Source organism: Littorina saxatilis, linkage group LG9 (assembly GCF_037325665.1).
Source record: "Littorina saxatilis isolate snail1 linkage group LG9, US_GU_Lsax_2.0, whole genome shotgun sequence".
In the NCBI taxonomy this organism is placed as follows: domain Eukaryota; kingdom Metazoa; phylum Mollusca; class Gastropoda; order Littorinimorpha; family Littorinidae; genus Littorina; species Littorina saxatilis.
Genome location: NC_090253.1, coordinates 27,201,584 through 27,214,473, shown reverse-complemented (window position 1 = coordinate 27,214,473; position 12,890 = coordinate 27,201,584).

Sequence of the window (12,890 nt, the reverse complement as noted above, 5' to 3'; positions counted from 1 at the left end):
TATTATCTGCAACGTGAAAGGAAACGAACGTCATCTGTGTTCTTTCATCCCCTGCGGCTCTCTCTCCCCCTCTCTCTCTCTGACACAAGTCAGAAATGTAAATGCAGACATGCAATTTTGACGGACAACTGTAGCTTCAAATTACTAATAAAATATTGGCAGAGTAACACAGAAGGTTGACAGACATGGAAACAAAATACAACTGATTCAAGTAGCCGTATTATGAGCAGTAAACCTGTACGACTCGCAAGATCTAGCTGTGACCAAAATACTGGCAGAACAACACAGAAGTTTGACAGACATGGAAACAAAATACAACTGCTGCACTAAGAGCAGCAAACCTGCACGACTCTAAGAACTAGCTGTGACCCAAATATTAATGTGTTTGCACAGTGTGCGTGTGTCTCTGCCATGTAATAGACGTGTTTCCAGAACAGCTAAGTATAAAGATTCTGGATTTTAAAAAAATGTTTGTTTTATTTTCGGAAAATGGAGTTTGAGTCAATTTGAAAAGGCTTATGAAATAAATGGTTGGCACCTCCAAAAACATGACTGGCATGTCGTGTTTTAAACAATGAGATAATCATTAAACACATTATTTGAAAGAAGAAGAGGCGAAGCCATCAAGGCTCACGTAAGAAATCGACAAACAGTAACACTCACTCCGTCACACACACACACACACACACACACAGAAAGAGCATAGGTGAAACTGTGCAAGAAAGCGAAGACACTAGATCTAGATCTGTCTGTCTGCATGTAGCCTACTTACAGGGACACGACTGCCAACTAGTTTCGGCCCGCTCAAAATAATAATGACCGAGACTTTCAGTACTTCCTTCGCGTGACGTCTAACCCTCTTACGTCATAATCTGACGTCAATGTAATGTGACGTCTTCAAATGTTAGAGTTTCTACCACAGACATACGCACGCACGCACAGACAGACAAAGTTACGATCGCATGGGCTACACTTACGTGAGCCAAAAAAGTCACGATACGGATCAAAATTTCACGACTTCTCTCCCTTTGTATCAGGTGCCTGTGACGGGAGCCGAAAAATAAGGTTAGTGCGAGTATGACGTATGTAGTGACGTAATTTATATGTAGTGACGTACTTCCGCGCTTTTTTTCTTTTGAACGAAACGGCTAAGGATCGTGTTTATAACGCTCATCGTTCACGTTACTGTGCATCTTGCAGATAATGTCAAAAATGAAAGATTCAGGTAGGTGATCCTAATCGAAGCATGTGTCGATGTGAGTCGGAGTGTGGCTTGGCTCTGAATGACCCTCTTTCTTCAAAGGGCAGAGGAACGAGAAATGAGCCACAGATCACACGTCCCGGGTAAGATGTCATCATCATGGTTGATTAAAATTTAAATAATGGGTGACTTTTTTCCCCATGACGATTTCATCTGTGTTTTGTTCCTGTTGTTGTCCTGCGTCAAGTGAGTCTTTGATTAGAATCTTGACATTCTGCGTGAGCTGGGGAACTGACAGAGGTTTTCCGTCGCAGCTGAACTGAAAGACTGTCTTTTCAGCTTGCTGTCTCAGTGTCTGAGAATCAGATTCCTGAAAGACAGCTGTGTCATCAAAGCTTTCTTCTTCTCCAGAAGGGTGTTGATTCCATTCAGTGGCTGATCCACACCCAGCAAACATTATGCATGCGTGAAAGCGTGCGTATCGCATACGATTTTGCAAATCGTTTGGCATGCGATACGCATGCGTATTTTGCTCGAATATCACACGGCACATGTACCGCATGCGTATCGCATGCGTATTGAGGATTGTTCATGCTCTTTATAGAGCTGCTCATATTTTCATGCACTCTCAGTCTCTGACATTGTGTGACAACACTCACTTAAACATACAACCATGTAAGCAGAAACTCAAAAACAAATTGTTTCATCAAAATATTATGTTATTCAACAATTTTCAATTTGTAAAAACATTCACAATCTCAGTGAAAATGCGTAATTAATTTTAGATACACTTACAACTAACATTATGAATCATATTCTACCTAGGCTTTACATTTTGAATTTCAAGGCATTTTGACACATTTTTGATTAGGACAAATATAATTAGAAACCCTTGCGTACCAAAGAAATAGTCACATTTGTTTCAAAATACAAAACCTTGTAATGCTGATCAATTAGTGATTTTTAAAGAATAAGCATCAAAATTGCGAGAGAGAAAAATTGAGCATTTGAAAATCCAGTAATAAAAGAATATTTAACAAAAGAACACAACCCTCAAATAAACGTTAGATAATTACATAACTACACGTACACTGAATACATAGTACAAAGTTTATAAATGTACATAATATAATAACATCTGTCTTCAAAACAAGAAGCACATGTCAACTAAATATGAAGTTTTGTCGGCCTCTGACGTCACATGGCTCAAAGAAGGGAAATCCAGTATTCAGTTGATACATTGTCGCTTATTTCTCTTGCCATTTCTGTCGGCGGCGGACCTAAACCATTCTTGAGCACATTTCTTAATGTCGTTGTTGGTAGCGTCTTTGGTCTTGGAGTTCTTGCGGACGGCTCCTGTTTTGAAAACAGATAACAAAACAAAATAATGTGTGTTTGTTTTCTTCAACATCAATACTTGGCAGTCACAGCAACTTAGACACACACAAATGTTCCCCAGGAAACTGGATATAATTATAATTTATATAAATATTTTTCATTAGAAATGTTCAAAATGTGCTATAAGCAGAGAAACATTGTGCAATGAACATCTTAAACATGACAACATGACATCAGAAGAGAACTGAACATAACTGAAAACAAACTTATACAAATAAAACAAAGCATAAGTTTCAGGGTACTGCCACAGGCCGTAGTACAGTATCCGGTTTACAAGTTTTTCTCGCACTGTAATTTCTTCCAAATCCTTCTTTGCCTTTGCTCGTCTTTTTTCTGCAAGGATCAGCCTCTGCCCTTCTCCCATTTAGGTCACCTACGCTAAACAAGATGGCTGGGTGTCCTAAATGCCCTTCTCCAAGCTCCTCTCCAGGTACTTCCTTCTCATCCTCTTTCCTTCTTTACGGGACTTATCTAGGTGTAGCATTCTTTCTTCAGGTATCAGGGACTTGAGCCATTCGGCAGTTTTGTTGAGACTGAACATTGTTAATTAGAAAAAAAACACAGTAAACACCAAGTTCCAAAGACTTTCGGGCCACGCCCTTCTTCAGTGAAATGAATGTAAGCAAACAATGACGTAAAATTCTTGATTAAAATAGAAAAAAATCGTCATGTAAAACGTCACAGCCAAACGTCGTAAGTTTCGTTAAGATTTCCCGGACAAGATTGATAACGTTCTAAATAAGATCAAGAGTTTTAACAAGATTTAACTGAACATTGTGTAAGTCTCGTTACAAAGTGTAGTGGCTGCAGATCGACACCGAGTCAGAGCGTCCAGCAGGGCAACCACACGTTCTGGACATTTATTGTGCGTGGGGACAGATCTGGTTTCACTTACCAATGCTTCATTTGGTTCTGCAAAGGAGAACAAAACAAGTTCTACATCACCCACTTTTTCTGACGCTTGCCTCTCCCTCTTTCTTCTTCTTCGGCCTCGTCAGCAGTTGCCAAGTCTGAGGTGATGAGGGACTTTGGCAACACTTTCATGGCCCTTTCGTAGGAATGTGAGATACAAACATATAATATCAAACTTACATGCCCATTTCATGCATAGAGTATGAATGACCATAATGTCATAAGTAAACCACACCATACTGCTTTGAGTGCGATGAAGCATTGAACACGTCCTAACCAAGTGTGTCGACGTTCAAGAGATTCGTGACAAACACTACAGTGCAGAAACTCGAAGGTTTTATTCCGGGATGTTCCCCCGGACAAGATTGATAACATTCTAAATAAGATCAAGAGTTTTAACAAGATTTAAAGTACAAAAAGTGAAAGTGAGGACGTTTTAGAACCTTCTTTTTACAGTGATGGGCCTGATTGTAAATAGATTTTAAGCATGGAGGTTACCATGTGAACTGAAAAAGGAAACACGTTTGCATCGGTCTCGAATAGCATTAACTGCTGAAGAGACAATAAACAATAATAACTAACCAACCAGGTTCTGCAAAACGACCTCCACAAAGGTGGTCACTTGCAGCTTACCATAGAACATGCCAAGCAGTAAACAGAAGCTGCTGAACAGCACACGTCTCACCATCAAAATCGTCAGCCTCCATCAGACGAGGGTACAAAATTCATCTTCTTGGACAAGATCGGGAAAGGGGACGAAATCCCCTGTGAGGACGTCTTTTGTTTGTTTGTTTGTTTTGCTTAACGCCCAGCCGACCACGAAGGGCCATATCAGGGCGGTGCTGCTTTGACATTTAACGTGAGGACGTCTTTTGCAGCTTGCAGGAAATCATTGGGACTCTTGTATACAACAGTATTTGCCCCCTGAAGATTGTATTTTCTTTTCCATGTGACGTCAGAAAGGAGATGTAACTAACTTTGAGCACAGGCCCAGGGCTTTCAAGATTGCACGGTAGAGATGATGCTCTTGAACGTCAAAGAGAACAGCTTTTTGGAGTCTGTTTGTTGGCGTGTTGACGTTGTTCGTGTTGACGTTGTTGAAGAAATTCGTTACGCCATCAGCAAGAAAGAACACACGTTCAGCGTTGAAAAAATAAAATGTTGAATCTGTTCCCCTTAAATGGCACAAGGAGCTTCCCTGATTTGGTTGACTCAGTTTCACAAGAAAAGTAATCTTTGAAGTCCCTAAAACAATCATTCTTGTCATCACCTCCTTTTGCCAGGCACTTACAAGCTGTTCTGACTAGCCTAATACTAATAGCTCCACTTTTACTTTCTTTCTTTTTTAGTATATGTAGCTGTTTCAGGGTAAGCTTCTGCTCTAAGCCTGCTGCGGTCTTCCTTCATTGAATCTTCAAAACTGCCTGTAACAGTATCCGCAACTTCTGCAAAGTCAACCAACAAATGCAAACCACAAACAAAGTTGTTCACGTTAGACAAATGTTGCTGTTCACCAGCTGATAGTTCATTCCAATATGCAATGTGAAAATACAGTTCGAAGAACATGGTTACAATACGACTGAAGGAGTACCGTACATAGAACTTCTTTTCTGTCGCTGCTCTATCCGACATTGTTTTTAATGGTGTCACAAAGCAAGACATGGGTTGTTTGGTTTTTCCCCCCACTGACGGACAAAAGGTCTTCGGTTTCTTCTGTTTTGACCCCCCATCCACACCCACCATCTATGTTTCACGATATAAAGCTTTGTTTTTCTGGATGTTGGTTCTTAGGTCTGTCTGCATTGTCTTGGCTTGAGACTGAGAAGAACTTTGCACCAGCCAAAGAGAAGGCCCAGAACGAAACTGAGATTAAGATCGATACTGCATCAGTCACGCATGACCCTCTGGGTTCTCGAGACAAAAAAGAAGAACAACAGCAATAAACAAACACACACTGTGACACACTGAGTTCTCGAGACAAGAAACAACAATAAACAAAACAAAACATTGTCTGAGGTTGAGAAGAACTTTGCACTAGCCAAAGCGGCAAGACTTGACTATGAACAGCCGCAGGGAGTGTGCATTCTGAGATAGGGCGTTATTGTTGGATGGGGGCAACAACTACTTGGTGTCAACGATATACGGGAGTGGGCAGGTATCCTCCACCGTCCTGGCACTCAGGCCACGGGTAGTCTATTAACCTTCATATTATAGTTTAGTAATGTGGGTTTGTGCGTGGGGACAATATGTGTGTTGTCCTATCTGACCCCTTGGGTTGTGCGGGGGAGAAAGACGTAATACACGTCCCGTCAATGGGCGGAGTCTGGACACGTCCATCTTTACGTCGATATATTTTGAGCATTCAATCCAATTGTTGTATGTTGATAGAAATAGAACATTTTCAATTTATTTTGTATTAATAGTTACGAAGAATTGTTTGTTTAATCAACAAGATTTAAAACACTGACTGCCAACGAATCTGAGTTTTAATGAACCTTCTACCTCACACCGTGATACGCCTTAGATTTAAATATGTTTTCAAAGAGTAGACCGAGAACGAAACAGTGCTGAATCGGTCTCGCATGACCCCTTGGGTTCTCGAGACAAAAAAACAACAACAATAATCAAACAAACAAACAGACAAAACAACAAACGATTATAGTCTTGAGTGCGATTGAATCCATGCAATTGTGGTTAATAAAGTATGAAGCTCAACATATCACCGCAGAAGCCGAACAATTATACTTGACGAGTTTTTTTTTTAGCTGTTCTGGATCGTTCGACCGCTTTCGCCGTCTTGGCCATAGAACTTGTGCATATGGGTCCTTCCACAAAGCTGTGTACCAAAAGCGTGACATGCTTTGTGAAAATTGAAAGTGTCTGAATAGGTTGTTTTTACGGTTTATGTAAAAGATATAGACATATGTCACGTTGCCATGCTAAACAAAAGATAAGTTTATGCTTTTTGGATACGAGGGGTGGTCAGAAAGTTGTGTAACATCACACATGTTTAACGTAACATGGGATCCAAACACACAAAACAGATAACAAAAAGCCATAGTATATAGTAACAAGTTTTATTTGCTTCACATTTAGAGCTTATTCCGAACAAAATGCAGTCAGGAAAAAGAAATTGAACTAGTTATAGGTAACAAAAACGTATTTTTTGGTTGTGTCAACCAACAAACAAACATCGTCTGTGTGAAGTAACAAACAAATCCATTCGTGTGAGTCAATAAATAACACTGAGTCAACATGTAGCAACAAGATGTACACTGAATGCCCAGAATCAGGTTATCACAGAGACAAGTAACGCTAGGTTAGCCGAAACCCGAAAGTTGAGACGGTGAGCGCGTGTCTCCGCGAATACCGTTTTGTCTATTTTTGTGCACATTTTTAAAGCAAACATGACATATCTATATCTATTTTATTCGGGAACTGATCAAGAATGCAAAGAAATCATGTTTGGAATTGTCATTACAATTTTCTTAGTTGGGAAGAAATTCAGCCTCAGAAATTATTTGCCCAAAATGTCTATAAATTTAGTGTTAAGGCGATGTGTGGCACTAAAATTAAACTTGGAGAATAGTTTTCTTGGTAGTCATTGAAGTGACATAACAATAAATGAAAAATGTGTAAATATTAATTGACACAGATTACCGTTGCTATGGAAACAGCCGCCATATTGGATTTCTAGGAAACGGTTATACAGCGACATCATACATCAGAAATGCATAATATTTGGCACACAAATACATATGACTTTTATCTACAATCATATAGAACGATAAATTTACTAAAGACTACAGTTGAATTTATATCAATTTTTGTAACAAGGATTAACGAATTTTTAACCGCATATTCATTAATCTTTATGTAGTCTTTTCTAAAACAATCGTTCTATAGGATTGTAGATAAAAGGCATGTGTATCTTTGTGCCAAATATCAAGCATTTCTGGTGTAAGATGTTGCTGCAAAATTTGTTTCATAGAAATCCAATATGGCGCTGTTTAAGCCAGTTTCCATAGCAACGGCAGTCTATGTCCTGTAGTATTAACACATTTTTTTTAAATTTTAGTCTTATTTTAAATTTAGTGATTTTAGTGCCTCACATCGCATTAAAAAAGCACACGCACACACACGCCCGCGCGCACACCCTCTATGATCTTGAAACGCAAAGAAGATGCATTAAACATGAGTGATACCAGGTGTCAATGCTTTTGAGAAGTCGTGCGCAGCAGGCATGCACGCACCCACGAACAGGAATTACTCGTACCGTCTATACATCAAGCTGTGCTTGTGGAGGTGCGACCTTACGTGCTGGTGGAGGTACGACCTTGCGTGCTGTTGGAGATGCGGCCTTGCGTGCTGCAGGAGGTGCGCTTTTGCGTTCCGGTGGAGGTGCGATCTTGCGTGCTGGAGGAGGTGCGACCTTGCGTGCTGGTGGAGGTGCGACTTGGCGTGCTGTATGAGATGCGACCTTGGGTGCTGGTGGAGGTGCGACCAGTCGTGCTGGTGTAGAAGCGACCTTGCGTGCTGGTTGAGGTGAAAACTTGTGTGCTGGTGGAGTTGCGACCTGGCGTGCTGCATGAGATGCAACCTTGCGTGCTGCATGAGATGCGACCTTGCGTGCTGCAGAAGGTGCGACCTTACCTGCTGGTTGAGGTGCGGCCTGACGTGCTGGTGGAGATGCGACATTGCGTGTTGGTGGAGATGTGACCTTACGTGCTGGTGGAGATGCGACATTGCGTGCTGGTGGAGATGTGACCCTGCGTGCTGGTGGAGATGCGACCTTGCGAGCTGCAACCTTGCGTGTTGGTTGAGATGCGACCTGGCGTGCTGCGTGAGATGCGACCTTGCGTGCTGGTAGAGATGCGACCTTGCGGGCTGGTGGAGATGCGAACTTGCGTGGTAGTGGAGGTGCAACCTGGCGTGCTGGTGGAGATGTGACCTTGCGTGCTGGTGGAGTTGCGACTTGCCGTGCTGGTGGAGATGCGACCTCTAGTGCTGGTGGAGATGCGACCTGGCGTTCTGGTGGAGATGTGACCTTGCGAGCTAGTGGAGATGCGACTTGCCGTGCTGGGTGAGGTGCGACCTGGCGTGCTGGTGGAGGTGCGACCTTGCGAGCTGGTGGAAATGCGACCTGGCGTTCTGGAGGAGATGCGACTTTGCGTGGTGCATGAGATGCGACCTTGCGTGCTGGTGGAGATGGGACCTTGCGTGCTGGTGGAGATGCGACCTTGCAAGCTGGTGGAGATGCAACCTGCCGTGCTGGTGGAGATGGGACCTTGCGTGCTTGTGGAGGTGCGACCTTGCGTGTTGGTTGAGATGCGACCTTGTGTGCTGGTGGAGATGCGGGCTTGCGGAGATGCGAACTTGCGTGGTAGTGCGACCTTGCGGGCTGGTGGAGATTCTCTTTTTCCAAGACGTGATATGAGGATGGAGATCTTATTGAGCTGGTTAGAGCGAGGCAACTACTTTGGGATCCTAGGCATCCTGATTATAAGGATAAGGATCAACGAAACCAGGTGTGGGAAGATCTACATGAACTACTTCGACCGCCAAAAGGTTAGTTTTGATTGATTTTTTGAATGAAAATCCAACAGACACAGACGTGGCAAACAAAATAGGCTATGGCCGAGAGCATACACTGATAATTGTCCAGAAATTTGTTTTCATCTGAAGAATCCATTTTCGAGCGCTAAAAATCAAAAACAAACCATCAACATAGGGAGCGTGAGGCGTGATGTCCTACCAAAAAAAGACGTGATACGTGAGGCGTGATAGTCCATGGCCCAGCAGCCTAAGACACCAACTGACGCTGCCCTTGTTGAGCAGATTTTTCTCATTTTCTGCTGTCAGCTAGGATTTGACAGTCAGAAAAGTGCAATTGAATTGTTACTCTTACATTTTTTTCTGTCATCCATAGCAGTGACATCGCCTTGTTTAGCTTACATTTAGGCGAGCATCTGTAGACAGACCGGCGTTCATTTGGTCCCAACGATTGAGCCCTCGTTGCTGTCGAATTCCCGGAATGAAACTGAACGCACTTCGTTTTTTCACCAAGACAATACAGCTTGGTCAATCCCCGCGACGAGGAAATCGCTCACTCTTCACGTGGAAAACGAAGTGAAATTGACAAGCCAGTATAGCGGGGTAGCAAATTGCGCTAAGCAGGAAAGCACGCTTTTCTGTATTCTTTTTAACTTTCTGAGCTTGTTTTTAATACATACATAACAATCATACATCACAATAAAAAGTTCAACACCAAGCCAGAATGTCTCATCTTTTGTTTCCAAATTTTCGGCCCGCAGGCCTTCTTCAAAGGTACACAACCAAGCGTCTATAGTAAAAACATAACATAACATAACAATCATATCTATATGTTTTTCAAATCAGGAAAATTCTTTCCACTGGAGTCCTTCTGCAGGGAGACGTCTTTCCACTTCATGTGGTGGTCCGTGACAGCTCGGAGTCCGAAAATAATGTCTCGTGTTGTTCCACCAGAGGGTATTCAGTATGGTGTCCGGTGTGGTCATTCCAAGCTGCTGGGTGGTATGAAGCAGCCCGATTTCTTCTTCTGTAAGGGGGGCAGCTTTGTTTACCAGGTTCCCATGACCCTGCTTTTTCAGACCTTTTAGTTTTGCGGCGAGTGTGGCTCGGGCCTGTTGAAACTCAACATCTTTGAAAATGTCACGCGGGTATACCATATCTTTCAGTTGGCGGTGAATACTGGCCCAGAAGCTTCGGATTGATGTTGTTTCGTAGTCGCTGCCGTCTGCTTTCTAAGAAGGATTATGTATTCGCTGAGGATAACATTTAGCTTTTTTGGTGGCAGTTGGCTGATGCCAGTAGTGATGTTTTGGTGTTTTTCTTTAACGAAGGTTGTGGGCAGTTTGATGTCACATTTTGTTTTTTGTAGAGTGTTTTTGTTTGCTTGTGATTTTATATAGCCATGGATGTCGTGTACGTTTCCAAACCTTGGCTTCTTGGATGGTGGTGGTGGTGCATAAGGTTCTTCTGAGTCATCCATGTCGAACTCAAAGCTTGTGAGATCGTTCAACACCTCTGGTGACAAGAATAAGGTGCCAGTGATGTTATGAGTGGTGCCAGTCAGACTAGCCAGTCGTTGTACCGGGCAATGATCGGGTTGACTTTCCTTGTCAAATCGCTGCTTGTCTTCACCTCAAGTACTGCGAACCCCAGTGGTTTCGTTATTTTGGTCACCACTCCCTCCTCAGCTCCGTTTATCTTCACTATGTCGTTTACTTTAATGGGCGACAGGCCTGTCATTTTGCCTTTGAAGGTTTCACGGAAGAACCGGTTATAATGAGCCAGAGGACTTCACTGATACAGTCCGATGCACTTCAGTTCCTGCCATCGTTCAGAATTGACAAATCAAGGCCTTTCATTTTAAAACTTGTCTAAAATTCTACCAGAACCGCGAAGGCTGTTCGGTGTTACTCCCACTGAACCTTATTTGTGTGATCTGTTTGTAAGATATTTTAATTTTTTCTTTCTTTTTCTTCTTCTTCTTCTGCGTTCGATTTTTTTTTCTTTTTTTCTTGAGGCTGGAGGCCCGGCGCCGTCCTACCCTGGCTGCGGGACACCAGGACGACACCACATCGATCCAAGGATAATTGTACGGCCATATTATCGCGGGAGCGTAGACAGCCGATTTTCTCCCCACGCCAAGTTGGCTGCTGTTTTCCGTCTTCGGTGGTTGAGGTTCTTACTCAGGGTTGCCTCCTCCCCAAGAGTAGCTGCCTTGCTGGGCTGTCGAGTCCACTCTACCCGGTTCTTTCTTTTGAAATGCCTTATTTTCGTCTTAAAAAACGAAAGAGTATAATTTGAAAAACGAAAAGATCAGCAGCAAAGTTGCGAAGCCAGGATTTTAAAAGACAATCCTACATTTCCTACATCAGTGGCACTAAGTAGCCTTCCTTCATTTTGACCGAAATCGAATGCGTTAAAATCGTTGACGTTAGATTTGACTTTGATATTCAAATGTATGAATTTATCAGTCAAATCTAACAATAAGCCTAACTCCCGCCGCGCTTCGTTCAATAATCATTTTCTCGATTAGCCCACACCTCTCAGTGATGTTTCAATAATCCAAATTTATGATTTTATCGGTCAAATCTAACGATAAGCCTAACTCGACCTGCCCAAGCAGTGCAGCTCACTGAAAAAACACGGCAGCGGATAAACGTGGGCTTGTCTTGCGTTTACTGAAAATCATCACAATATCGTTTTTGAAACAGAGTGTGCTAAGAGATTTAGAGAGGGAATCACAAAAACGATTATTGAAATCTGCGTCCCGCCGAGCTTTGTTTAATAATCATGTTCTCGATTAGCCCACACCTCTCAGTGATGACTGATAATGCTGAGTTGGTGGCATTTGGCCGATGATCGGACAATCCATTTTAAAATCAACAAACACACAAACGGTAAACAAAGTAACCACTGAAACAAGATTGCGAATGTTGCATTGGAAAATATTGCACAATATTTACCCCACAAATATTTTATTGTATAAAATAGGCATTTCCGTGAGTAATTGCTGTACTCACTGTGAGAACGAAATTGATTATATTGAACATTTTTTTTACTTTTGCCCGAAAATTATGTCCATTTGGAAATGCGTTGAGGATAAAGTGAATTGTAAATATAATATGATTATTAAAATTACCGTAAAGGAAGTTTTTTTGGGCGTATTTGAAAATTCACAAAGTTCCAAGGCACTAATAAGTTATGTGAATTATTTGATTGTGATAGCCAAAATGTGTGTTGGTATTTATAGATATGGCTCCCCTCTGGATATTGTATGCATTTTTGAGAGGGAATTGTTATATAGAAAAGTTACTTAAAATACATTTAGATATAGTAATGTTATAGTAAAAACATTACTTAAAAAAAAAAATTAAAAAAAAATAAAAAAATCAATGAAGAAGGATGCTCCCCGCCAACAACAACAACAACAACAACAACAACAACAAAAAAAGGCAAAAAAGAAAGGGTTGAAGCAGCCTGCATGCAACTGAGATTTAAAAAAAAAAAGAAGAAAAAAAAAAAAAAAAAAAAAAAACAAACAAACACACAAACAATTAACCTACCGTTCCAGCATCCCGGTGCCTGCTGCTGGTCTCTCTCTCTCGATCTCCCTCCTCCTCTCATCTATAACCCTAATCGCCTCTTCTCTGAGAGCCGCGGCAGCCATTTCGTCGGAACTGACTCGGAACCGGCTCTGAAGTCAGTTTGCCGCCAAAATTTGAACTCCACACTGTGTGCCGGTAAAATTCCGGTTACACTTTTTGTCGACACCGGATCCAGTAAAAGGATGCATACGTTCCGAAAAGGATCGATCCTTTTGCACGAT